Raw genomic sequence first — 24,584 nt, forward strand, 5'->3', positions numbered from 1 at the left:
ATCACATTAGAGCAACTCCAGGAGAGGAGATGTGTGTCAGCAGGTGGGCATTTAAGACTGAGCATATCCCATCCATCCCCCCTATTCCCACCATTAGGCCTGGAGGGGCCAGTGTTTATTAGTTCTTTGCATTTAAAAATAGCACCCTAATACCTGAGTCTGATACTTTCTAGGCCGTATTGTTGATGAGAAAGAGAGTATACGTTTGAAAAATATGCTTTTGATTAATAATGAGGAAGAGGGGAGGATAGAAGTAGAATAGGAAGAAAAAGGAGAAAGGAATTGAAGAAAGAGAGGAAAAGACAGGAAATATGCTTAAACCTCCCTGAGCTTGATGAATGCTTTTCATGCATTTTTCTCTTAAACAGATTTAATGTCCACCCTCAGTTGGATGAAACCTTGAACAAAGGTCTTTAGGCTCTCTTTAAATATTTCTATATGGGGGAGGATAGTGGCTGTTTCATTGCTTGAAGGAACTGCAGACAAGAACTTCAACTCATGACTCCAAAAGCAGACAAGTAGCCCACAAATGGTTTTTACCTAACAATGCCCACACCCACCTGAGCTTTCACAATGCGAGGGAGTGTTCGTTGCCAAATTTCAGCTTGGTTACACTTCTGCCCAGCAGAGGTCGCTGTGGACACTTGTGGAGACGCCGGGTATGGCGGCTCTGTCATAACTGTTCTTCCTGTGGTTCCATTGGCCACTGTCTACCCCTTATACGGGACAAGAGTCTCTGGTGACAGCACATTTGCTGTCAAAGTGCTCTATAACTGAGGTCGCTTGGTGGGAGTGGGCAGGTATGGGAGGACTATCCTCATCCTGTAGGATATCTACCCACAGTGATATCTCTGTCATGGTCGTGCCTTCACCATAAGTGTTTGGTATTACTGAGAGCCCACCTGTCAACTGACCAGCAACTCCGGTCTCATGGCCCTTGCAATAGAGGCCAAAGTGACGAAAATTGTCTTGCCACACAATCTTGCACCCGCCCCGTAAAGGATTCTGCTGATGAGCTCCCCAAGCTCCACTTGTCAGCCCAGGATGGTGGGGAGCAGAGTTCTGGTCCTCAGGGCAGCCCATTACAGCAGGATAAAGTTTCTGAGGGATGGGAAGGGGAGGGCGCTGGTGAGGATATCAGGGTTAGACCCAAAACACCAGAAGGGCTGACAAGAGCTCCACATACTTGTGAGGCCCCACTTTCTGGGCCACACCACATGCACACGCTCTCAAGCTACCTCCACGTTGAGGGCATGCACTGGGACCCTAGGTCATTACTGCGGCCTGAGAGTTGAAGGGATGACTACCCTGCCCCCACCCCCACCATCCAAGGCCAGCAGTAGTTGATTCTTTTCACACACAACCAGCTAGATGCACAAGCTCACCATGACACACACACGACACTGGAGCACACATTGGCACCTCACCCAGGCATACACATTCACACTCACACTCGGATCCACACCATCACCCTTGCAAACACCGTGACACATACACACACATTCGAATCCTGGAACCAAATTTGACCCAACACTGGCTGATAGAGTGGGGTTAGGGGGTCCAGTCAGGGTGCCCCTACCGACCCCTGGCCCACTCATGCATTCTGACCCCCGGGTCCCTCCTCACGAGGAGGAGCCCGTTAATTGTCCAGGTCCTCGTGGTCACAGGTCTTGAACGCTCCGCAGAAGGGACCCTGGCTACCGTCGCACACACGGCTTCTGGGTGCCGGACCAGAGAGGGTGGTGGTGTGCGGGGAAGAAGGGTGCGGGGTATAGTGCCTTGCCCGGCGCAGCCTCCTCCTCCCTCGGGATTTTCCATCCTGGCTCGCTCGGGCCCGCGGCAAGGAGCGAGGGCGCTTTGTCTCCCGCCTGCTTTCTCGCACGTTTCCGCAGAAGCTCCCCGCGCCGCGCCCGAAGTCCCCCCACCCCTTTCCTGGCCGCGCCCCCTGCCCAGCCAGTGGCGCAGGCCCGCCAGTGCGGCGACCGCGGCTTTGTCCTCTCGTGCGTGGATTCGGGGAACGAGCGCGAAAGCCCCGCGCCCCGAGTGGCCGCCGAATGCCTGGGACACAGGTCTCGGCAGTCGGATCTGAGGCGCGCCCCTCGCTGAGCGGAACAGCTCGAGGGTCTATGGGGACTGGGCGGGTGCGGGGGTGGGGGGCGGGGAAGCGTCTGCCTGGAGCTCTAGGGCGCTTGAGAGAGGACCAGCCCCGTCCCGCCCAGCACGTGCCCATCCAGGTCTGGCTACCCGCTGCGGTTCAGGAGCCCGAAGGCGGGGCGGGGCGGGGAGGGTCGTCTCAACTTAGGGCCCCTGCCCTGAATCCAGTTAGAGAGCGACAAGACGATAAAGCCCGGGAGGGGAGAGGTCGGGAGGGGGTTCCTCAATCCCTCTTACTTTTCCCCACCACACACCCCACCCCCAGGCCACTCCGACCTTAGACACGGGGCCCAGATAGCAAGGGACCCGGAGAATCCGTCAGTGCGTTCCTGTCCCAGCGACTCCTAACAGGGTGGGGATGGGTCTCTCAGCCTTTTCTCTTCACATCGCATTCCCCCCTACCCCTCCCATCCCCCCGCAATAATCTAGGTGGGTCCAACTGGGAGGGGGAAGAGTCCTCTGTCTCCATCTTCATCCTGTTCCCGCCCTCCCCTCTTTCACAAAAACCCTAGGCTTCGGGGGAGGGGTGGGTGCGAGGAAGGGTCTTTCTGACATCCCCAAACAGCCCTTCCTTAGGAGGGTCTGAGCAGAGGAGGTGGAGCACCGCAGTTTCATCCATCACATCCAGACCCTCTTTGTAACGTCAAGCAGCCGAGGTATTGTGGGGAAGGGTCCTCCTGCCTCTGAATCTTTCGTCCCGGAACACTCCCTCCCATCCTCAATAATCCAAGCAGCCTCGACTTCAGGCACAGGCTGAGAGAGTCGGGTCTCTCAACGCTCCCTCAGGAGAGACGGTGGGGCAGGTCCCCAGTCCTCTCCTCGCCCCTCACGCTCAAGAACCTCCTTCACCATAAGACAAAAACTAACCAAAGCTGCTCCGATCCCAGGCACGGGGCCACAGGGAGACTCACGAGGAGCCGGTCAGCAGCTCTCCGGGACAGATGGTCTTGGGGGCGGCGAGGACTGGTCCCATCAAACTCTCAGGTCCCCTCACGCCTCGGTTCCTTCCTTCCCCAATAAAACAAAAGCGAATCCAGCAGCACCGACCTCAGAGTGGCGGGAGGGCTATCGCCGCCCGGCAGCGCACCCAGCTCCTCTGGGCTCCTCTGGGCTCCTCACGGCTTCAGCTTCCAAGCTATGGCTCTCGCGGCGGCAGCGGCGGTGACGGCTGCGACCGCGGCTCTCCGGTCCAGAGCCTCCCTCGGACTCAGCACCTGGAGCTGCGAACAGCTCCGCGCCTCATTCCGCTGTCCCCGCCTCCTCCGTGCCGCCGTAGCCAATGGCGGCCTGGGCTCCGCCCAGGAGGCCGCCCGTTGGGGGGCGCCATCCCCACTCCCTTAGGCCCCGCCCGCGGGGTTCCTCTGTCTCTCCTCCAAGACCGCATCCCCGAGAGACCACCAGAATTTTTGCATAGCCTTCTGGAACTTGTAGTCCTTTAGGGACGCAGAGTGGGCTCATGCATCGGACAGGTAACGAGAGATAGACTGCATTTCCCAGGGTGCATTGACGAAACCGAGGCGCTGAGGAGGGCGGGAGGACTGTTTCTATAGCAAAGGCGGCCAGTTGGGAATGGCTGATGGAGAAATGGGGCAGGCCCCGGGACCCTCGACGGATTGTGCGTGACTTTGGGCACCCTCTTGGGAGGCCGTTTGCATTCTTTCTTCGCCTTGGTCCCCACACCAGGACTGTGGGCCTCAGTTTTCTTATCTGGGAAGAAGGGCGTGGAGTCGTCTCCCCGCCCACACCCCGCGGTGTTAGGGCAAACCGAGAGCGAGCCTCCGTGCTTTGCCCAGCAACGGTGAAAGAGGACGGAGACTTTCGGCTTGAGAATGGAAGGGGCGCGTTCTGAACTCTATCTCTTTGTTTTTGGCCCTGTCTTGTCGTAGAGAGGCGCTTTACTTTTGGTCATTTTCCTTGGGTCATCAAGGCCTTCCCATCCCGGCTTCTGGCCTCCTTCACGCCTTCCTCCCCGTACCGCAACGTCTTTCACATTGTAGAGAGAGGGCGCTTCTCCTGCTTTTTAAAAAAAGCGTCCACCAGGCTTCCCATTGCCTCTGGAATTAAACCACATTCCTCAGTATCAATCTAAAGGCCTCTCGAGATCTAGACTCCACTTTCTTGCCACACTCTGAACTTCTCTGGAAGCTGGGACGCCTTAAGCACCCGTTCTCTCCCGTGGGTCCCTCCACCTTGCGCTCAGCTAACTCCTCACGCTCTTCAAGCCCCAGCCCAGACGCTGCCTCCTTAGTGAAGCCTTCCCAGATGCCTGGCTACTTATGACGTACCTCACCTTGTGTTTGAGCTGCACTCTCTGCTTCCCTCATTCTACTTGTTTGAATATCTGTCTTCCACAGATAAGATCCACAGAGCAGGAACCGTGTCTTTTATTCACACTTAGAGTCCAGTGCCTATAGTGTCTGGCACATAGTACGTACTCAGTAGATACTTGTAGAATTGAAACTGAATGTAGTGTAATTGAATTTGCCTTCCACCTCCATGATTTTAATCTCTTAAGATTAGACATTTCCCACTGCTGAAAGTGTTCAACGAGAGATGCCACCCCTTTGAAGAAATGTTTATGTTATTCACACAATGGATTGAAATTTTGCCTGAGTGCTTAGAGGGTCTTTGACATTTTCAGTCCTGTGACGCAGGGAGTGATAGATTTATGCTTATTATTCTTTAGAAGTCCTGTGAATTCTCCCCTAAATGTCATCAGTTCTTCGTGTTCCTCTATTTCTAGCTGTTGGCCCTTCTTCTTTCTGTGCCTAAACATTCTGCCTCCCACTCCCTTTCTGGGAAAGAGCTCCTGCTCCTGTCAGTAATGAAGTAAAGACAGTCTGAGATCCCTGCCCTTCTTTCAGCCCTCTTCTCAGCATCATAGGGCCCTGGTGTGCTATTCCACCTTGCTAGGTAACATCTTTTCTGATTTTTTCCCCCATTTGGAATCCTGGTATTGGCCAGATGGTCCAATTAATCCCACATGTGCTTCATACATCACTATGTCCAGGCATTTTGGATATATTTTAGCTAAAGCATTCTTGGAAAAATGCTTTAATAAACAGGAATAGTTAATTTTTGGCCAAAGAAGTAACAAGGAGGTTTTTCTGAATCTGATTCTGATTCAAACCAAAAGGACAGAGCCCGAGAAAGCAACCCCGCAGTCCTTGTGTTGATGACATGCAAAGAGGGAAGGCTAGAATGGGAGAAGGAGTCAAATAGATTGCAGTTAGAGAAGAACTGACAGGATTTCTCTGGGGCATGGCAGAGAGGCTTTGATTCTGGTTAAACCACGAGGAAAGGCCTTTGGAACTAAATGGACAGTTGAGTGTCTTATTACTGAGGATGAGGAAAGTGTAGGAGGCAGGGGAAAACGGGATTTGTGCTGACACAGAGTGCCTAGTTCTGTGGATGCAGCGAGAGCAGAGGTTGTTGGAAAAGTGGGAAGAGGGGAGGACTACACCACAGGGTGGGCATCAGCCCAGCAGCGGCAGAGTATCAACAGGATGCTGCCCAAGAAGACCTCCTGGAGCAACAGTTGAAACTAGAGGTCAGCTTAGCCTTTCAAGAGTAGTGCTAGTTTTCAGGAAATTGTTATCTGCAGGGTAAAAGTCAGGGTTCCATGATTCTCACAGAAAGCAGGGACTAAAATAGCATCTGTTCACCCAAGCTGAGTTGCAAAATCCAGATTCTAATTCTGACTTTGCCTCTGACTAGGTGTATATGACCCCAGGGTGGACCTGTTTGTTCAGTTGTAAAATGCTGTTTATTAGTGGTAGGGAGCAGCTAATAAGGTGGAAGTGGGGCATTCAAACCCATTTACTAGCTGTGTGACCTTGTAAAACCACCTTCTAACATCTACAGTTTGCTTATTTGACAGTGTTGAAAGGGAGAAATGAAATGCCTTATATAAAACACTTCATAAATATTAAGCACTGAATGAATGTTTGTCTCTTTCCACAATCTTCATCTTGAATTAATCAGAAGTTGGTTTGACTATGAATAAATAGATAGGAGGTAATGTTCTGGGTGATCTGAGTTCAAATCCCCATTCCCTCTCCTATTATTGTATGATTTTGCTCAGACATGTGCTCCACGTATTTGTTTTTTGTTTGCTGCACTGTGTATTATTTGCAGCATGCAGGATCTTTAGTTATGGTCTGCAAACTCTTAGTTGCAGCATGTGGGATCCAGTTCCCTGACCAGGGATCAAACCCGGGCCCCCTGCATCAGGAGCACAGAGTCCTAGCCACTGGACCACCAGGGAAGTCCCTTGTTTTGTCTTTTTTAAGGGAGGAGGGGTGGTTTTAGAGCACAGAATTGTAGGAAAAATTCTAGATGCTTATAAGCTGGAGTTGCAAGGGATTCCAGGGGAACCCTGAGCTAGCCTCCTACCTTGTTAGAGAGACAAAAGGTCTTGGTGAAGTTCCATATGTCTTCTAATTCAATAGTGAGGGGATTAACTAGGCTGCTGAATCTCAGACATGGGGCTGGAGTGATTAATCAGGGCGGGCTCCCGAAGAGCCTAGTATATCAGAAATATAACTTTATTTTAACTATAATGAAGATTTTTAAGAAGATGTACATTTTGAAAAGGTCTAGGGCCTGTGTGGGGGCTTCCCTGGTGGCTCAGACAGTAAAGAATCTGCCTGCAGGAGACCTGGGTTCAATCCCCTGGATTGGGAAGATCCCCTGGAGAAGGGAATGGCTACCCACTCCAGTATTCTTGCCTGGAGAATTCCATGGACAGAGGAGCCTGATAGGACTGACAGGACTGAGTGACTAATACTTGGACTTTCAGGGCCTGTGTGGAGAATGACCAGGAGAGAATGAGGCTTAGATGTAGGTTGGAAGCTGCTGCAGTTATCAAGCACAGAGTCCATGAAGATGAAAAAAAGGGTGTACCTGAGCTGTATTAAGGAGGTAAATATTCAAGGAATTCCTTGGCTGTGCAGTGGTTAAGATTCAATCGGACCTGGGTTCGATCCCTGCTCGAGGACCTAAGATTCCACAAGTTGTGTAACATGGCCAAAAAAAAAAAAAAAAAAAAGGAGAAAGAAATATGAAGAGGACTTTGTGAGTGATGAGCTGAGGGTGAGGAGGAGAGTGGTGAGTCAAGGATGATGTCCAGGTATCTGCGTTGGGTAACTAGGTGAGTGGATGGTGGTGCTTTCCTGTGGGGTATGAAATAGTAAAAGAGCAGGCTTAGGCAGGAAGAGGAGGAGATAATCCTCAGGTGAGATGTCCATTGGGTGATTTGGAACTTATCTTGGGAAAAGATATATGGGAGTAATGAATTCAGGCCAAAGAAGAAGCAATCAGGGATACTATTATCCTGAACCTAATTCAAACCAAAAAGACAGAGCCTGTTATCCTTGAGAGATGTGATCTGGAGAAAGCACCTTAAGTTATCAGGCTCTTAACATATACATCATAACTGAAGCCATGGAAATGAATGTAACTCTTCTGTTGCTGCTGCTGCTGCTAAGTCGCTTCAGTCGTGTCCGACTCTGTGCGACCCCATAGACGGCAGCCCACCAGGCTCCACCATCCCTGGGATTCTCCAGGCAAGAACACTGGAGTGGGTTGCCATTTCCTTCTCCAATGCATGAAAGTGAAAAGTGAAAGTGAAGTCGCTCAGTCATGTCCTAGCGACCCCATGCAGCCTACCAGGCTCCTCCATCCATGGAATTTGCCAGGCAAGTGTACTGGAGTGGGTTGCCATTACCTTCTCCGAACCCTTCTGTAGAGAGGGTGAAAGAGAAAACAAAAATCCCTTGAGATATGCCAATATTTAAGGGACAAATAGAGGAAGAAGAGCCCAGAAGAAAAGGTTAGAACAGAGAAACAGGAGGAAAACCAAAGAATAGTGTGCACAGAAGCCACCTGGAGGATGTGAGTTGACATGCTGTGGAACAGTCTAGTAAGCCAAAGTCTGAACAAATGAACACCAAATTTAACAACAAAGAGGTCACTGGCAATCCTGGAGAGACCAGGTTCAGTGGAGCAGCAGGGTGGAAGTCTGAGTGTGTGGGAGATAGATGTAGATAACTTGTTAGCAGTTTTGAAGGGGAGGAGAGAGAAAACCAGAAAGGAAATAGCGTTGGGAGACAGTTATATGTTGGGAGAGATTAGCACCTTTAAAAATGTTTGTAGGGAAAAATCGGTATATGAATAGTTGAAGATACAGGAAAGAGAAGGATTGAAGAATGAAGTGAGGTCAGCAAGAGGATGGAGGTAGGGCGGTGAGGTTCAGAGTGAGCCTCAGGCAGGAGAAGGGAAGGAGGAGTTGGAGATGCAGGTAGATCAAAAATTGGTTGGTAGGTAGTTGGGAGGTGGATTCAGGAAATGGAGGGAATTCATGCCTGATGGCTATTACTTTTCTTGGGATGGGAGGCAAGAATACCTGCTCAGTGTGTGAGTGGGCTGAGATGGGGTGGGAAGCTTGAAGAAAGAAGAAAATATTCAAGATGGCTGCTATGGAGAAGAGGAGGGAAAGCTAAGAGCAGCCCACAGAGACTGCGGGCTAGTGGTGAGGAACTGATGAGGCTGGAGGCCATGGATTCGTGGGAGCACTAATCTGTAAGGCATGGGCTTTCTTCAGCATCCCATCAGCCCTGAGATACACAGGGAGAAAGCTACTGGTGAGGCTGATCCAGGGCTGGGCTCTGCAGGACAAGGGAGACAATTCTTCAGAGGAGGTCATGGGTTTGAGAAGCGTGTTTGTTGGATGGGTCATTGGGAAGTCTTCCAAGAATATGACTGCTTTGAAGGAGAGAGGAAGTCTTGTAGCCCTGTGCCAAACTGTACGTTGTGTGAGAAGTTAACAGATGAGGGCAAGGAGAAGGGATAGGGTGCAGAACCCTCTGATATGATTATCATAGTAATCAAGATGTTGAAGAGCTAAGAAGGAGCCCTTTTACCCAGAGCATGAGGGGTAAGTAGGAAGAGAAGGAATAAACTCTCTCATGTGTTTTCACAGAAGTATCATCTCAACATCATCTACACATGATCAGTTTTATATATATCTAAAAGACAGAATATCTAGGAATAAATTTAACCAAACCAAACAACAATTCCAGATTTCATGATGAAATCATATCAACCAAGTTCAATGTGAGTGATTCCTGCATTTATATTTTGGTATAGTTTGTAGTTTTAAGTACATGCATATCAACTAGAAAATGTGTTTAAGAATTTTGCAAATTTCATTTCTTAGCAACGATTTGTTTTCTCAGTTTAAAACATAAATTAGAGAACTTGTGTTGATTTTTTTTTTCAAATGTAGAGTTTAGAGCTTAATTCATGCCTTTGAAATGCCATGAATTTGAAATGTAGCCGTTTTCCTTTCTGCATCCTTGAAAAGGATTTTATTAGTCTTTCAGATCATCTTGCCAGCACATACAGACTTCCCACAAGGGTCTCCTGTCAGTAATGATGGGTTGTGAGTGATGCTATAGAAGTTGTGCATGATTATATTTAAGAGGAGTCAAATAAGCAGCCAACTTTAGGATTTCCCAAGCAGCAGCTTAGTTTACAGTTAAGGGACTTCGTATAGAATATGAAATGTGCATCTAAATGTTAATTTTAAAAATTACCTCCATAATTTCTGAAGAAAAAAAGGACAAAATCAGTTAATTAATTTGAATAATCTCTTTTTTTTTTTCTTAAAGAAAAAAGCAGTGTTATTTAAAAATACTTTTGTGTGTGGGGAATTCCCTGGCAGTCTCGGGTTAGGAATCAGCTCTTTCACTGTTCAAGGGCCTGGGTTCAAACCTTGATCCAGGAACTAAGATCCTGTGCTGTGAGGCCCCCCCCCGCCAAAAAAAAGACTTTTGTATGGTTGATATATCTTTGTAATCTTGAAATAGATATGCTATTCCACCCCTCTGAAGCAGGGGGGCTCAGAAATTATTTTGTGAATCAACTCAGGAATGTTATGATAATCTGTCCGTTGTTTTAAATTCTTCCTTTCATCTTAAACTTTCATAAAATATTCTTATAAAAGGATATAAAAGAAGTGATTCCTTTTTAAACATGTCACATCTCTATATAAATGCCTCTAGTGGCCTCTTTGTCTCTTCAAGTGCAAGCCCTACAAGTCTTGATGATGGCTTAAGGGCCTCATCTATTCTGACTCCTGTAGCTTCTCGCCTCATCTCCTAGGCTTCCTCTGCTTCAGCTCATTGACTTCCATGCTGTTCCTTGATTGCATCAAGTATACTCTGGCCTCAGGGCCTTTGAACTTACTGTTCCCGCTGCTTGAAAGATCTTCCCTAAATATCCTCATGGACATCACATAGAATGGCAGCCTTTCCTCTCCTGGAGCTCTCAATCCCCCTTTCCTGCTTTTCTTTCTTTCTTTTTTATCTGATAGCACTTACTACCTACCACCTGACATATATTCATTTACTTGTTTATTATCTGTCTCTTCCCCACTCTCACTCCACTAACCCACCAGAATTAACTCCTCTTTAGGGTAGAGACTGTGTCTTATTTTGTTTACTGCTCTACTCTCAGCATGTAGCATAGTACCTGGTTCATAACAGATGCTCAGAAAAACATGGGAATGAATAACACATCATCCCTAGTACATGACCCTAACACCTGTTTTTATTTTTCCCTGGTAGCACAGTTGGTAAAGAATCTGCCTGCAGTGCAGGAGACCTGGGTTTGATCCCTGAGTTGGGAAGATTCCCTGGTGAAGGAAATGGCAAACTATTTCAGTGTCCTTGTCTGGAAAATCCCATGGACAGAGGAGCCTGATGGGCTGCAGTCCACAGGGTCACAGAGAGTTGGGCACGACTAAGCTACTAACACTTTCACTTTCACACAGTCCACATGTAGGACACATGAATATAATCTTTCATATTCTGGAAATCATAAATTAGATATAATTTTGAGTTCTGCTTGTTTTTTTTCCAACATATAATGAGCATTTTCCCTTGCTAAGATTGAATTCTCTTGCTCAGTTGCTCATTCACTCATTCAGCAAATACCAAATGAGGCATTTCTATGATCCAGACAGTGCTGGGGCTACAGCAGTAAATAGGATGCAGGACTTGCCCTTGAGGAACAGAGATTCTTTATAAACACCATCTACAATAATTGCCTAATATGCCATCTAACACCATGCTATACTTAATCTCTCTCTCCTGTGTAAGACTGCTTGTTTGTTGTTAATAATGATGTAATGAGTACCTCTAAGTATAGAGTAATTCCCCTTTACAAATTATTCTTTAAGATAGATTCCCAAGTGAACAATTACTGGGGTCAAAAATTAAATGTTTTTGGTTTTTTGATACCACCTGCCTCATTGATTTCAAAAAGGATTGGTACCCATTTTACCCAGTTGCTAGCATGAATATTCCAGCTTTATCACAACCTCTCCAGTATTGAATGTTACTTTTCAGTTTGGGCTAATGTAACATATAAAATGACCTTTCCTTTTATTTTTGCATGTAATTGACGTCTAGGAAGAGTGCACATTTTTGCTTTTCTTTGTCATTGTTTAGTTCTGTGGGTCCCTAGGAAGTTCTTGGAGGGTCATTGTCCTACCTTGTAGATTATGCCCAATGTTTAGAACACATTGTTGACTTACAGTCTCTTAGAGTTGGAAGGGACTGTATTTATCATCTAGTTCAATTAAAATTTCTGATAGATGGCTTTCTGTACCAGAGTTTGTGTTCTCCTGGCAGTGGGGTATACACAGGAAGGTATTCTTTGTACATGAAGGTATACACACATGAGGTATTCTCCACCTCACAAAGAAGCCTGTCTTGTTTTTGCCCTGTTCTACAGGTGTTGATCTGGCATGTGGTCCTTGTAGCTCCCGTGTGGCCCCATTTCTGCCCTCTGAAACAGCAGAGCCCACGCACCAGTTGTTACAGAACCTCCCTACCTTGGCTGCCCATCTCTGCAAATATGTGGTCAGACTGGAATGGTCAACCCCAGGTAAGTCTGGCAGGCCCAGAGGCCGAGACCTTGTCACACAAGTCTGCAGTGGCCATGTCAGCAGCCTCTTTAGCTGGTTCATATGAAGTTCAAGGTCTGCTGAGATTGTAAGACTGTCTTTACGTGACCTGAAGGCAAACCTAGTTCCTGTTATTCCATACTTCTGCAGCTAATCTTTTTAAACCTGACCGAAAACAAGACTTCGGTTTTCTCCTTGTTTTATTTCAACGTGTAGAGCTTCTGCTGTCTAAAATGGGGCTAATTAAGAATCTCTCTGACAACTTCAAGTGTTGGTGGGATGATGGAATGAGATGCAAGGCTGGACATTTGTCACTCATTTTGGTTGCTTGGCAGCTAAGCCTCCCTCCTGTGCTTGAGGAATTCCACACCTCATGAGGTAGAGCCATTTTCCTTTGCAGTTAAGACCTAGACACTGGTCTCAGGCTCGGGCTCCTCCAGTCAGACAAACCCTACCCGCAACCCGTGCCACCCCTCACCAGTTTTGAGTTAGAAGCCAGTGACAGCAAAGGAGCAGGGTCTGCTTCACAACCCTTGTAGGGACTTGATGGGTGCAGTCTGTTTCCAGTGAGAGCAGTGTTATGGGCACCATCCAGCAAAAGAGTGTCTGTGGTGCAGGTGGCAGGACCTGTATGCTGGACTCTAGTCATGGTGGTACCTCCTTAGACCATTGCTGAGTTGGGGTTTGGGACATTGAGTCTCAAGTCTCCTGGAGATTTTGTGAGCTATGCATGGGATAGCTTCCCTGGTAGCTCAGCTGGTAAAGAATCTGCCTGCAATGGAGACCCTGCTTCGATTCTTGGGTCAGGAAGATTCCCTGGAGAAGGGATAGGCTACCCACTCCATTATTCTTGGACTTCCCTGGTAGCTCAGATGGTAAAGAATCTGCCTGCGATACAGGAGACCTGGGTTCGATCCCTGGGTTGGGGAGATCCTCTGGAGAGCATGGCAACCCACTCTAGTATTCTTGCCTGGAGAATCCCCACGGAGAGAGGAGCCTGGTGGGCTATAGTCCATGGGGTCACAAAGAGTTGGACATGACTGAGTGACTAAGCACAACACTCAGCACATGCACAGGATATGAAAAGTGCATTGAAAAATGCCAAGCACCACACACATGTAAGATATTATTGTTTGGGATTTTGATACTTAAGTAGTGTGCATGAGGAGAGTCAGAGCAGGTAGCTCTGTACCTGCTGAGAGTTCAGACAGGTCTAGGCATGCCTGGAAAGCTGGCGAGAGGGTATGATGGCAGGAACTTGTGGGTTAGAACTGGCTCAACACTTAAAGACTGACCACTGACCCCAAGGCCGTTGGAATGGAGATGGCAGTTGTCAGAGGGCCTGCTGGGCACACACAGGCAGACCAGCTACTTGCCCTCTACTACCCTTGGACCATTACCAACAGCCAGGGCCAGAGGCGGGGCTAAGCAGGTCACCTGTGGTTGTGCAGCTGCCCCTGGGCATGGGGCAGAAGAGGAGACCTCTCTGAGAATGGCCCCCACCACAGGAAACACAGGAGGGATTATGACTAGGTTGGGATTCTACCCTGCGCTGCCTTCAGGCTGCCCTTTGTCTGACTGAGCTGTGGCTTGGGGCTCTCCAGCCCTGCCTGGCTGTGCCTCCAGAGTCCTGCCTCACAGGCTGCCATCTGAATCCATCAGCCCTGGATGACCCAGAGTGGGGCTGAGGCTGGCACTGCTGCCGTGCCATGAATGGGCCCTTGGGAGTTTTGTGACATTGAGTACAGCCTCTCTGGGGACTTTCTATTCTGAACCCCACATCATGCCCAAATCAGCCTGGGACGTGTATCAGGGGTGGTACTTCTGCCTTAGGGTACTCCCTGAGTGCTGAACACTAGTACTGGCCTGATCCTGGCCTTTGTCCAGTACCCTGGTGCACCTCCAGGGAGGACAAAGATCATGGTGTGTCCGAATGAGCCAGAGGTCATGGGCTGGGCCTGAACCATAGCATATCAGAAATGCATTCACATTGTTCAGAGTGATCCTCTTAGGTGACTGTAGGTTCTATCCCTGCTCTAGCTAGTGATCTTTGTGATGTTAATACTGCAATTACAAATTTTAATCCTCTTGCCAAATATGATTGTATGTAATATTATTTTGATATCAAATAAGATAAAATCCACTATGAAGCCAGCATAGAATGTAAGTTCTCAAACATCAATTCATCTAAGTAGAGTTTTTCAGTGTCTAAGTTACTGTGTATCAGGCAGTACCCTGGAACTGTACGTGCTTCTCTTATTAAATCTTTACCACAGTTCCATGAACTAAGCACCATTGCAATTCCCATTTTACAGACAAGGACACTGAGACCCATCGAGGTTATGGTAGTAGCTGAGAGTCAAACAGTCAGTAAGTGGCAGAGCTGAGCTGGTCATTCATCAGCAGCACCTGGGAATTGCCTTTTCTTCAGCACATTCCACTGTGGGACAGCTCTGGCTGTTGAAATATTTTCACTTACCTGGAGCTAAAATCTTCTCCCTACGTCAGTCTTATTCCTGTTTCAGCTTATCCCTGTAGCCCGCTGTGGCAGCTCCTGGTCTTCCAGTGTTTTGGCTCAGTTCGCGATTCCATTCATGGCTGGGGTGCTTCATCCTCTTCCTCTAGGAATAAAGGAACCACCTGGTATCAGGTAAGTCCTTGTGACAATCACTGCAGCAAGATCAAGGCAGGGCAGCTCTCCAGTTCTTTAATTACTGTGACTCCAAATGTGCGGGGGGGGCGCTCCGCAGAAAGAGAGAGACAGTGGAACTTCCCTCAGCAAAGCCGAGGGGTCCCGAGGAGAGGTGAGCCTGCTGTCCGTCAACTCAGCCCCTCGGCGAGCAAGAGACAATCAGACGCGACAGGGGTTCCATCTAAGCACTTCCGCTTTATTGCCACAAACTCTTGGTTTATATAGGCAAGCAAGGGGGGTTTGCGAGGGACTTTCCATAGTTGCACCAATCACGTTAAAGGTCAAATTGTAATATACCATAGTTGCACCAATCACGTTAAAGGTCAAATCTTAATATACCATAGTTGCACCAATTACATTAAAGGTCAAGTCGTCATGCGCTTCATTGTAACAGGAGTCTATGGTGATCACGCGCTATCCACGTGCACGGAAATCAAGAGAGCCAATCAAAAACTAACATAGACCACGCCCCTATCTCTTCCGCCAGGCGCCATCTTAGTTTCCGACTGCAAAGCTAGCCCTTCTTTTTCAAGGTTTCCCATTTAGGGCCCCACATCTCCCCCTTTTTTATTTTATTTAAGCCCTCAAGACATTTGTATTGATGTTCTGTAGAACAAGGCGTAAAGCTGTAGGCGGCCAACCTCCAGCCTCGCCAGCCCCTCTCGTGGCTGTGCCTGTCTTAGGATGCCCTCCTCTCAGGGTCTTAGTCACTGGCTATCCAGCCACCTCTTGGGGGCTAGGTGGAATCTCTCTAGATGGGCCTCTAGAACTCTTATCTGTCTTGGTTAATCTCTTGAAGGGCTAAATTAATCCAGGGGTTTTGTGGGTGCCTAATGTGGGGCTCCTTTTCCATGACCTGGGCAAGCATAACTTTTGCTGTAAGCTCCTATTGCGGGCTGTGAGATTTTACCTTTAACATTACAACAAGCAGAATAACAAAAACAAGCAACTAGAAGGCATTTTTAAACCAGGTAAATGGACTTTGTACCCAGTCCCATAGATCCGTTGCTCTCTTTTTCACCTGTTAGAGTCTCATTTAACACTGGAAAAGCTGTCAGACAAAAGCTGGGATCGCACTTTGCAGTCTATGCGCGCCAAGACACTCAACATCTCGATCACTCTGGCGTGGAGATCAAGCTGTTGTTGGAGTCCCGTTATGGCGAATCTCAGGTGTTTGAGCTGGTTTGAAATCCTTGAGCAGAGGCAGTGGATATGTTGTTTATAACCTCGATGGTCTGAGCTTGTTGAACTCCCAGTACGGATGCTGACACTGTTGTACCCTTATGGTTGATGGCCTTGTGTCGTTAAACTCAGGGTTCAAAGATTCTAAAAGCTGTTGCACAGCTGTGGCAATGACGAAGGTCAGCAAGGAGAGGATAGGTAATCCGACGATCACCAGGAGCAGTGTCCACCAGGGTCGCCGCATCGATGATCTGAAAGGGAAGAAAAGATCGCCTCAGGAACTTTTTGTTCTTGGGCTCAATATGTGAGTGTCTCTTTAATCTGTGTCAGATTTTGAAATTTGACCCCTCTCTTGTGTAAATTGAAGATTCCTTGCTGGCACCCATATAGGGCTGGGGTCCCTTGGATGTGGTCCCTCCAGAGGCCATCATAGCGGAGAGGACCTTGGTCATCGCCTCGGTAAGGGCTTCAGTCTGAGCCTGAAGGGGTCGAAATAGAGCGGGTCTGATGGTTCTGTATCCCCACGTCTTTGGTGGCTATAATCCATCGCTCCATAGAGCGGTCTTTCTGTCCTGCACAAGCCAACTTATGGTCTGAGTTCATCCCTTCCCAGACTAATAGCTTAACAAATTGACCTCTCAGGGGCCCCAGAGGGAATTTCCTCTTTATACTCTTTTCCACCCGATCTATGAAGGTGGAGAGGTCTTCATTGTTTTTTTGAGTGATGCCCGATATAGGGGGCTCACTGGGGCCCTCTGCAAGCTTTTTCCAGGTGGCCAAGCATATGGACCGTACCTGATCTGTGTAAGGACCAGGAATGGTGGCCTGTTGAGGTCCCGTACTCCATTGATCTGCCGTCCCTGACAACATCCCGAAAGTTACCGGGATAGCAGGGTTGGCAGCTTGATTTCTTTCTGCCTGAGCATAACACTCTTCCTTGAGAAAGGCACACCATTTGATATAGGTGTTACTGGGGAGCACTGCCTTACATAGCATCTTCCAGTCCTGGGTCATACAAGGTTGATGAGCCAGGCCCTGGAGAATAGTTTCTGCCCATGGGGAGTTCGGGCCATCCTCTGCCACTGCCTTTTTGAGCTCTTTTAAATCATTGGCCTCCCAGGGATACCAGGCTGCTGGCCTATTCCCCCCACCAGGTTAACATTTACAGGAAAGGCTTGAGTTGGGCCAGTAAAGGGCAGCGAGGATCTCCAAGGGTCCCTGGGATAGGTTCTCCCTTCCCAAGGTGACTTCATTGTCTTTCCCACCCAAGGTGCTCCCAAAACTTCCTCAAATGGGGGAGGCAGGGAAGGGCACAGATCTCTCCCCTGGGCTCCCGGTCTCAGGGCATCAGAGGGGTCTCTATTCTCTTCCACCCCTTTATCATCCCCGAAAGGCTCCCATGGTCCACTATTCGCTTTTGAGTCTTTATTCCCTACAGTCTCTTTTACTATATTTTGGTCCGACATGACTCGTTCCTCGTCTTTTTCCCATTGTTTTTCTGATTTTGAATTGGGGGGTACCCGTATCAGTGACATGCTCCTCGCTCCATGAAAAGCAGAGCTTGAGGGCTGAAATGGTCAGACAGAACCCTAAAGGGGGGGCTCCTCACCATGTTGAACCTCTCACTGCCTAGCAAGTGTTTGTACTCAATCCCAAGTGTCCCAAGAGAACAGATTGGCCAAGGCAACCCAGGGGGCTAACTGTACAATGATCCCCCAGACCTTAATGGCCTGGGCGTCAGAAATCTCAAGTACCCTGTTTATGAGCATATATCTCAGTGCCCTGAGTGCGGGCTCATCAGATTTCCCAATGTTATTTCCCATGCTGCCGAGGGAGAATAGAAACAAAAGTCACGGAGAACAGCCACCAAAAATCCTACCGGGAGTGGTGGCAGCCAGAAAGTTGGGCTTGTGGTATGCGTTTGAAACTGTTTATGTGCTTAAAGGAGAGTTTCACCCGTTCGGGCTCTAGTTACTGAGGCTTACTTGTTGCGGGGCCTTCAACGTCCGCCAGAGAGTGGCCCTAGCCAGGACTTATCAATTGCCTCCACAACCGTTCGCCTGTTCACTGAAACTCCCAAAAAAGGAGTTAAGGACAGATCAGAAAAGAAACAAAACGAGAGTTTTTTGCCACTTCCCTCAAAACAGAGGGGGGCCCACCTTGAAACCCGTATTACCTCGGGGCGATACTCCTCTAAAGGGGAGCTCCGCGCTGCAACCAGCCTAGGGTCCTTCGTCACTCCTTCTTTCAGAGTCACACGGTGACACCACATCCGTCCGTCCGCTTCGTGCCCCACGTTGGGCGCCAGTTTCTGCGGGGGCGCTCCACAGAAAGAGAGAGGCAGTGGAACTTCCCTCAGCAAACCGAGGGGTCCCGAGGAGAGGTGAGCCTGCTGTCTGCCAACTCAGCCCCTCGGCGAGCAAGAGACAATCAGACACGACAGGAGTTCCGTCTAAGCAGTTCTGCTTTATTGCCACAAACTCTTGGTTTATATAGGAAAGCAAGGGGGTTTTGTGAGGGACTTTCCATAGTTGCACCAATCACGTTAAAGGTCAAATCGTAATATGCCATAGTTGCACCAATTACATTAAAGGTCAAGTCATGCGCTTCATTGTAACAGGAGTCTATTGTGATCCTGCGCTGTCCACGTGCATGGAAATCAAGAGAGCCAATCAAAAACTAACATAGACCACGCCCCTATCTCTTCCGCCAGGCGCCATCTTAGTTTCCGACCGCAAAGCTAGCCCTTCTTTTTCAAGGTTTCCCATTTAGGGCCCCACACAAAAGTACTGGGATCCAGTCTGTCCCACTCCTGAAAGGATTGTGTCAAGAAATACCCAGCCACTGGAGGTAGTAGGGACTTGGTAGAAAGTTCTCCTTCACTGAGAAAAATGACAAGAAACCAGTCAAAACAATAGAAACAGTATTAATACTAAGCTAAGAATTTTCCTGTTTCAGTCTCCCTGATGGGAATACAGGCTTCCCGAGGCCAGGGATTTTTGCTAGTTTTGTTTACTGCTGCATACCCAGTGGCTAGAATGTGCCTAGAACACAGTGAATATGCAAATATTTGTTGAATGAGTTACAAATCTAGTTGTACAACCGGTTGTCACCTCCTCAGGTTACTACATTGTTTTGGAGAATAATGTGATCTCCCCAGCCCATGGCTTTGAATTATCTCACCAGTAGGTTTTCTGCTTTTGTTGTGATTTTGGCTCATAACCATATGCAAAATACACTGGGTAAATAATCCTGCCTCAAATACAATTTCCTTTGATCTGGTAAACCTAAGTATAAACTGGAATTTGGTTCATCTTGGTCAAGAGCAAGGAGGGGTTACTGGATTTCTAGTCTCCTATCCAATGGAAAAATATTCTGTTGCTTTCGGTTTTGAATTTTAAGCTTGAATTCAGAATGCAAATCTACTGGGAAACAGCTAAGTGAGAGGAATGCTAGTCTTTACATTTTTTTCTCTTTCTCTTTACACAAAAGGTACATTTCATTGTTGAAACTGAGAAAATACAGGTAAGCAAAATGAGGAAATTAGAAATCACTTATATTCCCACCACTCAGAGATGGTTATGGCTATTATTTTTCTGTTTATATCAAATATGAAATTAGCTGACATCTGACATGGTGATTGATTCAGTGAAGGAGTTACATTTTTATGATGAGAAGATAAACATGGGAAATATGATTTCCAGCCCAGGTTGACCTGTGTTAAGAGGACCCCACAGATCTGAGTCCATCAGGGCACAGAGAACAAAAGTAAATGGATGGATTTACATCCAGTTTACATCCCGGAATCTGATCTTGGAGGGTGACCCTGGAAGTGTTGGAGGCTAAACTAGAAAGTAAGTGAGGAAAACAATTTTGACCTGACTGAGCATCCCAGATTTGACATACAGCAAATTTCATGATATCTTCCTAGAAATGGGAGTATCTTTTCCAGAGAACTGAAGGTGAGACAGTCTTGAAAGAGTTGGCCCAAGGATGACTCTCAGAAAGACAGGCTGTGCAAGCAAGGCTCTGGGGACAGTGAACACAGTGAGGCTGTTTTTCTCTGGACCAGTTCTTTTCCACCCTGATTTTCTAGGGAGGGACCATGTCACTTCTGGTTTGTGACTCACTGCAGGAAAATGTGACGATCTGTGTGACCTGGGCCTCAGGTCATGTCCTTGGTCAACTTAGCACCTTCAAACCTCTCTGTATAGGATTCCTAGGAAGCCTGGGGCATGGGCCAGATGATTCACATTTTTCTTTAAAGTTAATGCAAATTTTGCTTTCTTCTCCATAAGATTTGTCTGAATATTAAAATAGTACTTTGAAAAATCTGTAAGTGAAGTTGATGTTCCAGGGTGCTAGGCACACAGGCACTTTGTGACTTGAATGAATACATGCTGTTCACTCCCGTCTCTGGGATGCTCTTACTCAGATTGTGGTAAGTCTGAGAAGGCATGATGGGACCACTGGGCTGGGAGGTAGAGAATTTAATACTCACTGAGCACCACGTACATGCTAGGTAAGGTGCCATGTGTTTTTCATACACAGCCTCAGTTTAGCCCTCATAATCCTACCAGGGTCCCTATTTTATGGGCAAGTAATTGGAGAATCTGGAGAAGGCAATGGCAACCCACTCCAGTACTCTTGCCTGGCAAATCCCTTGGATGGAGGAGCCTGGTAGGCTGCAGTCCATGGGGTCGCTAGGAGTCAGACACGACTGAGCGACTTCACTTTCACTTTTCACTTTCCTGCATTGGAGAAGGAAATGGCAACCCACTCCAGTGTTCTTGCCTGGAGAATCCCAGGGACAGGGGAGCCTGGTGGGCTGCCGTCTCTGGGGTCACACAGAATTGGACACGACTGAAGCAACTTAGCAGCAGCAGCAGCAGTAGCAATTGGAGAATTGGAGAAATTAGGTAACTTTCTCAAGGTCTAGAATGGGGCAGAACCAAGTATGATATACCATGTGGCCCACTGAGGCCAATCCACCCATCATTTCCTGAAGACTGCATGGGGAATGCCATCCGCTGCGGTGTCCTAGGGGCATGAAAGAAACTCCCCATGTTCTATCTTCCTGTACTGGAGGCTGCAAGAACCGGGTCACAGAATTTGATGGTGGGCAGGGAAAGGCAGCACCTCTGGCGGTCTGGAGCACATCTTCTCATTCCACATTCCACACCCTGGGATGCTCCATGCTGAAAAGGGCACTCTTTCTATGTTATTTTAGGACAACAACCATTCAGGGTGGTGGTTGGCATTTGTAGTTCATTTAATCCTTTGAACTTTGTTCCTTGTCTGTTATGGCTCAAATTCAAGTTTCGCTGTCTCCACTGGGCCATGAGTTGAGTGTCCCTGGCTGAGGGGCTCCCCACGGCTTTGAGGAACTCTCCAAAAGCACAAATTACAAGGTTCTAGATGATTTACAGATGTCCTGGGGTGGTGGTAAACATGATTATTCAGTGAGGGCATTGCAGTCCCTGAGGTAGATGTGGCCATTTCACCTTCCAGCAAGAGCGCACAGTGTCTTTCTCCTCCTCTTCAAGTTTACCTCACAGCATCCTCAGCTCTCACTTACAAAACTCCTTCCCTAGGGCAAAGCCAGGCAGCGGGTATGTGTTGGGAAGGGAGGCGTAGACTGGGGACTTAACCCTGGAGTTCTGGATTCCTTAAGGCAATTATAAGTGGTTGCAAAAAGTAAATATGGTGTGAACCCACTATATACAGCCTTAGAGAAGGACCTGGAAGGCTTGATTCTGGGTGTTCACTAGCACTGTCTCTGGGAGGGAGTCCACACATCCTTCAGTTCTTTTTTCCTGTCTGAACTTTTACCTTGTATGACATGAACATGCATTATTTTTCTAATATGAGAAAAGAGGGCTATAAACAAGTCCTGTTGGATATTTAGGTAATTCTGATTTTTTATGAGTATAAACAATGCAGAGCAGGAATAGTTGCCAGAAAATGAGTTAAAAATTGTAAAGCATGAAAAAGTAGAACACATCTCTAAATTCTGAAAAACTGACAAATTGCTTAAAGATGTTTAAGAAGGTGATAAAACTGCTGCAGTGGTCAGCAGCAAGTCCCTATTCAAAAAGCAAAGACTGGACCCAACAGTCTTCAACCCAGGCATTCTGTCAATAATGGTTCATCAGGCTGACTAAAATACCACATTTTAGAAACTTGTAAACTTCTCTTTTTAACACCTTAAGTACCAGTCACTGGTGCAGGGGTGGGAAGTAAAGACAGAAATCTCCTCTGGTTGTTACCTCTGAGTTTGTGGAGTGGACCTGAGGCCCAGAGACGCAGGCGAGGAAAATTGTGTGCCCATAGCAGTCCCTTGACTGGTGAGTGAGCCAGAAGCAGGGTGGGGTGCAGCCTGCTACTTCAATGTTGAAAACGTCAACTCCAGTCATTCAGATGGCTTTTCTATATAATGGCTTTTAAGATACAACAATACACTGTTGTCTCTTATGAAAAATAAAACTGGAGAAGTCTATTTTGTTCCCCAATCCCATCTGTCCCCAGAGCTGCTGTCACCTAACCAGCACTCTCGGTGGCCTTAAGCCCCATGTCCAGCTGTACCCTCTCTGCCTACTCCATCCTGGAATAATCCAGCTTTCCAGTGTCTCTGTGGGGCTTCAGGTCTGTCCAGCTCTACTGGGACAAAAGAAAATTAGCACCACTACAGAGATGTGGTTTCCACCTCAGCCGGCTCTTTGTCAGTCCTTTTATTTACACTTGGCCAGACACTAATTTCATTCCCTGTGGTGGCTGCTTCCTGCTTGTCCAGCTCTCCTCAGATGGTCCACCCCACTGCTGTCTCTGTCTCCAGTGACCATAATGTCTGCTGCTCTGGGAGCATGGAGTGTATCAGGTTCTCAGCTCCTTGCTTTCTGGCTGCCAGCAGGATTCATGCGTCATTTCCAAGGGCAACTTCCTCCTAGGCTCCCCCTCCTACCCTCTCTTGCCTCTTCCAGGACCCAGTTCAATAAATTACCCTCTTTCTCTGATTCCCTAATCCTTCCCTTTTCTTTCCTTCTCTACAAGCATAATTCTGTCCCATTCTAGAAAACCTTAGCTTTACTATCTCTTCCCGGGCACCTCCCACCCTGTCTTTTGAACAAAGGTCTTGAAAGTAACCCACATTTTGAGCCTCCATTTCCTTCTTTTACTCCCCACCAAGTTGGGACTCTACCCCCATCATTCTAACAAGACTGCCCTTGCTGAGGCCACTAGTGGCATTTTATCAAGTTAAGTGATTAATGACATCTTTTCATGTGAACTGATTTACCTCTGTGATATGTAATCAGTTTCTGTAATGCCCCCTTAAACTCTTGTGATTTCATTGGCTTTAAAAAAATATATTTATCTATTTGGCTGTGCCAGTTCATGGTTGCTGCATGTAGGATCTTCTCTTTGTCACGATACATGATATCTTTAGTTGCAGCATGCGAGATCTAGTTCCCTGACCAGGGATCAAACCCCAGCCCCCTTCATTGGGAGTCTGGAGTCTTAACCACTGGGCCACCAAGGAAGTCCCTCATTGGCTTTTCTTGTCTCCTAATGTTTCCCAGTTGTTTGCTCTGACCTGTTTTCATCAAGCTTAACTACTGGTGTGCCTCCAATTTTGTCCTTGGCCCTGCTGCTCAGCCTTCCTGCCTCAGCTTCTTTCCATGACCTTTTTAGTGAGAAGGGGTTTGGCTGTGGCCGGTGGCTGCCCAGAAGAGTACAGTGGAACCAGAAACTAATTGGATCTCTTTGATTTCTAAAACAGCCCATTAACTTTAACCCAGAAGATTAAATTTCTAATGATGGAAATTTGGGCATTGGACCCTTGGTTGCTTTGATGCAGACCAGTCTTGTGTATGATTCTCACATTCACCATTAGGAAGCCATCCCCTACCAGCTCTAGGACCCAGTGAAACAGAGCATGGCTCATGAAGGCTCTGTGCCCATAGAGCTGGCAGCTCCATGTTACATCTCAGAATCTTCCATGTTGACACAGGTAACTCTAATTCATTTGCCTGTGTGCCACAACTAAAACCCAACACAGCCAAATAAAAATAAATGTGTGTGTGTGTGTGTGTGTTTTAACTATATGATGGAAAAGTATGGAAACGCTTTCTAGAGACTAAGTCAACTACAGCTGTGATTGGCTTCTCCAGTATGTGGCTCCTTGTCTAATCTAGTGAAATATAAAGTCAATGTGATAATCATCAGTGGAAGTTAGGCAATTTTGACTAACTGAACTACACTCCAGTGCAAACAATAATAAGGCATGGTAAGAAACAGCATAAAAGCTGGTTCTGAAATATTTCTGAACAAATTTGCTTTTAAAATTGTAAGACTGTTTTCTCAACAAATATTATTTAGAATAGAAGAGTTAATTTCATATTCCATTCAGTGTGAGTAGAAAGCCCTGAAGTTGGATCTGGATCAGAATGGAAAAATTTGAAGAGTTCTGGGATTTCTTGAGCCTGAGCAGCCAAATACTTGGTAGGAGAAATCCTTTTCATATGTGTGTTAATATTCTTGCTATTTTAAAAATACATATTTTCCCTCAAAAAGACGTTTCTAAAA

At 47.4% G+C, this 24,584-nt stretch overlaps 1 non-coding gene across 1 annotated transcript; it reads right to left on the reverse strand.

Annotated features, from left to right (window-relative positions):
- Positions 1-6,348: 6,348 nt before the first annotated feature.
- On the reverse strand, positions 6,349-6,421 carry TRNAR-CCU (transfer RNA arginine (anticodon CCU)). The gene has a single exon. It is a non-coding gene; the product is annotated as a tRNA-Arg (tRNA).
- Positions 6,422-24,584: the final 18,163 nt, after the last annotated feature.

This window comes from Capricornis sumatraensis, chromosome 20 (assembly GCF_032405125.1).
Source record: "Capricornis sumatraensis isolate serow.1 chromosome 20, serow.2, whole genome shotgun sequence".
Classification (NCBI taxonomy): domain Eukaryota; kingdom Metazoa; phylum Chordata; class Mammalia; order Artiodactyla; family Bovidae; genus Capricornis; species Capricornis sumatraensis.